General features: G+C 37.1%; 2 long non-coding RNA genes across 2 annotated transcripts in view; both read right to left on the bottom strand.

Moving 5' to 3' along the window:
- LOC134201828 (uncharacterized) overlaps positions 1-5,823 on the bottom strand; it is a 35,426-nt gene that overhangs the window by 22,010 nt on the left and 7,593 nt on the right. The window lies entirely within an intron of this gene.
- On the bottom strand, positions 819-4,038 carry LOC105841371 (uncharacterized). Its single transcript, XR_001139540.4, has 3 exons — positions 3,698-4,038; positions 3,532-3,613; positions 819-1,041 (listed from the first exon to the last, which is right to left on the bottom strand). It is a non-coding gene; the product is annotated as an uncharacterized LOC105841371 (long non-coding RNA).

Genomic DNA, 5,823 nt, shown 5'->3' with positions numbered 1-5,823 from the left:
CGTTTTGACTTTTTATTTATTATAAACTAAATTAAATAGGTCCCTCGATTCTGAAGTCTTTGGATATATGTTTCTCCTACCTATTCTGACCTCGAGGGGTCATACTAGATTCACCGAGAGGGTAGGTGAGCTCACGGGGCTCAAACCGGAGTGTTACTAACACTGGCCCTAGCAAAAGCAGTACTTCGCAGAATAACCCTGATTTTTTTAATATAATTTTTATTGCTTGAACGAGCTCATAGCCCACCTAGTGTTAAGTGGTTACCGGAGTCCATAGACATTACAAAGTAAATGCTGCCTCCCACCTTGAGATATGATTTCTAAGGTCTCAGTATAGTTACAACGGCTGCCCCACCCGGTGGGCTGTCAGTAGGTTAGACCGGTGCTTGATGCACAAGGTAACTTGGGATTCTGTAGACTGAGCAGCTGAAGTCTCGTGTTATACCGACGTACAACCATGTCCGGTCGGCTTTTACTGGTGGTAGGGCGTTATGTAAGCCCGTAGTGATAAGTACCACTGTTCTGCCTATTTCTACCGTGAAGCAATTATGGTACGAGAAATTGGTTAACTGTTATACCAATACAATTGACACTCCAGCCTCATGTCTCAAGGTGTCTTCAGTTCATTAAGGTTGACCCTGTGACCCTGTTATTGCCACTGATTGATGGTCGCAGGTTTTTATTCTCGACTAGCTGACCCGGCATACTTCGTAGTGCCTCAATCGATAAATAAAAGACCTAAACTTTTATATAAAATAAACTTAGAAACAAACAAAAGGAATCCGACCGACGGGGGACACATCAAAGGAAAAACAAAGTTGTAATTTTTATTTAATTCCGAGCATTTTCATATTTAACCTTTTAAACCTTCTCTGGACTTCCACTAATAATTCAAGACCAAAATTAGCCAAATCGGTCCAGCCGTTCTCGAGTTTTAGCGAGACTAACGAACAGCAATTCATTTTAGCGTATGGAACTTATCCGTGATTATTTATTTATTCAGGTTCTCATGTTTATGGGCTCGAAATAGCTAAAAATGTGCTGAAATTTAAAAGATACTGTGAAATAAATTAACGTTTATATATATACGACAAACACTTCTAAAACGTACATTGTACTGTGGTTCTATTATCGACGGATGTACTCTCTAAATAAAGGTGATTAAATTATAAATTCCTGACATTAACTCTAAAACATTCGAGATTGAAAAAGGGACTTATTATTAAGCGGCTTAAAGAATAAATTCGGATGACGCGTGGGATTAAAAGAACACGTACCGTCTGTGAGGTTAATTGAGAGCGGCTGTTGATCCCCAAGATCTAAACATGTTCATTGCGGGTTACGAAATATAAAACTATTGTTGTACAGCAAACAACAATATCGATTCATTGCGATTTCGTCATCTTTTTTTTTTCCTACGTAGGCTTTTTTTTTTTTTTTTTTATTTTTTTTTTTTATTGCTAGATGGGTGGACGAGCTCACAGCCCACCTGGTGTTAAGTAGTTACTGGAGCCCATAGACATCTACAACGTAGACGCGCCACCCACCTTGAGATACAAGTTCTAAAGTCTCAGTATAGTTACAACGGCTGCCCCACCCTTCAAACCGAAACTGCTTCACGGCAGAAATAGGCAGGGCGGTGGTACCTATCCGCGCGGATCACAAGTGGTCCTACCACCAGCCTTAAGAGTCTATATCAGCGTTACCCTAGCTTGTAGATGAGCTCTCGAGGCTTAAACCGTAGGTGTTACTAACACTAGCCCTAACAAGAGTAGTGCTCCGCAGAATCTAAGCCCACTGAGTTTTTCGCCGGATTTTCTCAGTGGATCGCGTTTCCGATCCGGTAGTAGATTCTGCGAAGCACGGCTCTTGCTAGGGTTCGTGTTAGCAACGTCGTCCGGTTTGAGCCCCGTGAGCTCACCTACTAGTTAAGGTTACGCTGATATGGTCTCTCTAGACCATCAGCTTAGGTAGGAAGTATAAAAAAAAACCAGAATCTACCACTGGATCGGAAACGCGACCCACTGAGAAGATCCGGCGAGAAACTCAGTAGGCTTTTCATCTTCGGGAAGCTTCAAAATGTAACAATAAATACGCAAAGTGGTGTCCCAGCGTTTATTATGTAAAAAAAAACATGCATATGCTTTTTTCCGCCTCATGACGTTATGACGCATTCTTTGTCCGTTGATTACGAAAAGTTTGAGTCATACCATGTTCATTGTGTAACAAAAACTGCACATTTAATTTTCCTTATTCTAATTATTGATAATGCCCTGTTTTACCAGCTCAACTGGGGTATTGTTTATTTTCATTCGGTTAATTAGAACTGGGAGTGAATGACGAGAACCCTAAATAGGACGTGTTGAGATATTTTTTTAATTCTTTCCCCTGCCTAATGGACTATTGTATATTTTCAACTCGAGAGAAATACTAACATTGGCCCCAGCAAGAGCAGTGTTTCCCTGTATCTACCACCGAAATTCACGTCGAAATTTTCATTTTTTTTTTATTGCTTTGATAGGTGGACGTGCTCACAGCCCACCTGGTGTTAAGTGGTTACTGGAGCCCATGGACATCTACAACGTAAATGCGCCACGCACCTTGAGATATAAGTTCTAAGGTCTCAGTATAGTTACAACTGCTGCCCCACCCTTCAGTTACAATCATTTCTGAAGCTGATTGTCAAGTCGAAAAGCAAGAGACGATGCGAGCATTCCTAGCCACGTCAATAGTAGGACCATAGTTGAAATAGACTTAAAAGTTTCCTCATAACAGATCGTATACGCAAAGCATTGATGTCTATTAAATCCGATAATAATAAATGTTTATTTTAAAATTATGACGCTTTCGGAAATACCATGTACATATTTGCAATTTGAATCCAATGATAATTTATTTTATTTTGCCAACCCTGGTGACTACTACAATAACATGCATATTGTATGTCGCAGACTGATTTTAGAATTTAGACTAGAGTATGTTTTATTCTAAACCATAATAAAATTAAAAAAGAAATTAAAATTAAAATTAAGAAAATACTACAATGGGCAGTCTTATCGCTAGGAGCGATTTCAGCTTGACAACCATCAGGTGAGAGAAAATCTATCGTATAAGGAAAGAAATTAACTGCAGTGTCCTTACTGGTTTAAAAAAAAAAACTACCAGATATATACCAATCAATATTCTTTTGCTAACCTAAACAAATTATCGTTTTAGTAATTCTATAGTCAACCTATAGTGTAAAACATGTCATCATGGATAATACATTACTTACTATAGACAAACAATTAAACTAGGTATATTTTGTTAATGCATTAACTTCACTCATTGTCGTAGCGAACGCATCAACAAACCTAGACTCCCATTTCTTAATCACATGAGATTACCTACTGACTTCGATCAATAATAGCCTACTGACATTGACCATGAAGCACAGATTCTTCGCGTAGGAATTTGACAGATCCGTACGCGCTGTAGTATCAGTTAGGTGACGTCATTATCTCGACGTCATAATAAATCAAAACCGCCCACCTGTAGGAGACCGCGCCAATACTTCTAACTGTTAACGGACCACCGCTTGTCAAATGTAACTCGCCTAAACATATTGCCATTCCTGCAATGTTATATTATCGATTAAAATACACTATTGTTCAATATTCAATAACAAAATATATACAAAAACAGTAACGTTGACAACCTAAACAAAACTCTTTGTTGTTAATATTAACAGTAACATTATCGCACACGTGTCACGCGATAACCTCAAATGTGTTAACGAACACTCAAAATGAAACCTAAAAAAATAATTAAATGCACGAAAACTTAAAGTTTGCTAGGTCACGTTGTATGCAAACGTGACACGCAATTTCATTAATATTGCAACGTTTTAATCACACTTCGCCGAAATGGTTTATCTTCGGGAGAGCGCGTGATTTAACCCAATCATACGGCCATGTTCATTGAATTGCACGTTGTGTCGTGACTGGGCGATGATATCCAACCAATCAGCTGTCAAATGGAGTCCGTGGAGGTAAGCGGGGAAACCATAGACCTATATAGTAGGGACACGACATATTGTTCTATACGTACAATTGCTTATATAAATAGCACCCATTTTGAAGGCACATACATAAACATATATCTATCTCGTTCTTACTCAGCACTTTAACTCGCAGGAAAACAATATAACAGTATTTCAGTGCGTACATAAAATGAAACATGAATATACGTAAATATCTCCGTCTCCGTCTAATGAGGCCGAAAATCCGCCATGTTTAGCGCGCCAAATGTCATTGTCACGTCAGTTCGGCCGTCTGTTTTGGGTTGTACATTATTTATTGACTTTGATATCGATTTAATATGATTGATTATAAAAAATTTCATAATTTATCATGCTTAAAACATACAAAAATAATAATTAAAACGTATTTTATAGGATCTCAAGAAAGTCGATGCCCTAAAACTATTATCTATATGTATTTAAATTCATTATTGATCATGACACTAATCATAAATACCACTTTAAAATATGTCATCAAAACATATTTAGACATTCTGTTTAGATATTTCGGGAAAAAGGCTACCGACAAAATCTCTTCGGAACTATTTAAATAAAATAGTTTTATTCCGCAGTGAGTAAAACACTATTGTAAATTTGTTAAATATTTAATAATTAAGTGATTTTAGAGAGGAAGTCACAAGGAATGACGTTTGTAACTAATGAATAAATATTCTGTTTGTTTTTTTTTTTCACGCGGTCCCTTGATAAGTTTAAAATTTGAATCACTCTCAAGCGAAAGTGATTCAAATGGTGCGGCGCACCTACCTTGGGGTGCGCTGCGGTAGTATGTTACGGACTTTAGAGTCAGCAAAACAATTAAAATAGATTGTTATAGTCTAAGAAAAACACGTACTCAAAATACGATAACATTTAGCATGCTAGAAATGGGCTGATGGCTTTGAACTACGCCATATCTTTATGTTTGGCGACAAACGACAACTTTATAAAATCAGTGTAGCAACTTTTAAAAATCATCATATCGTTTACTTGGCAAATTCGAAGGACGAACTTGTCTTAGATTTCACCCATCTAAATCATATCATATTTGCACATAATAATATACCTACTTACTTCCCATTAAAGTATAAATCCTACAAATAAATAATACTCAACAATATTTAAAATAAAATGAGCCAAGAACGTTTATCGATAAAACCTGATAACATTGAAATCTTTTGTACAGCACTAAAGCCGCCATGTTTTGTGGCCAGATGACGTCACAGTGGCACGAAATTTTGGTTGACGTTTCATTTCCATAGGTTTCCTACTTCATTGGGGGAAACAGGGTTTCTGTTTTTGACATGCGCAGTTGCCATGGACGCCACGACCGACGTTATCTTGTAGCTTGTAACACATGGTCATAGTGTTTGAAAACACGTTATGCTTTTCGTTATAACGCCTTAATGTAGCAGCTTATTAAAAATAGCACTCGTTTAAAATGATAATTGAATTTTTTGCATAAACAAAAGTCTTGTCATTTTTTTGTAAATATCTGGTCATTTTTATATTGTTGTTTTCGTCTTGAAATTCTTGTTAAATCCTGGTGATTTCACTAATAGTCAGCCTGCATGAGTAGATGCCGTTATCCGATTCACTTAATACTAGGTGCGTCGTGAAATTGAATTACCCATTTATAGAGAAAAAAATCAAGGGGTCAAGATCGCCTACAAGACCTGCATCTTCTAATTTTATTATTGCTAAATCGACTATAATTATTGTTAATACGATTCTCTAGCCTAATGAGGCCTAATTGTATAGATAAA

Source organism: Bombyx mori, chromosome 3 (genome assembly GCF_030269925.1).
Source record: "Bombyx mori chromosome 3, ASM3026992v2".
NCBI classification, from domain to species: Eukaryota; Metazoa; Arthropoda; class Insecta; order Lepidoptera; family Bombycidae; genus Bombyx; species Bombyx mori.
This window is presented reverse-complemented; position numbering and strand designations above follow the sequence as displayed.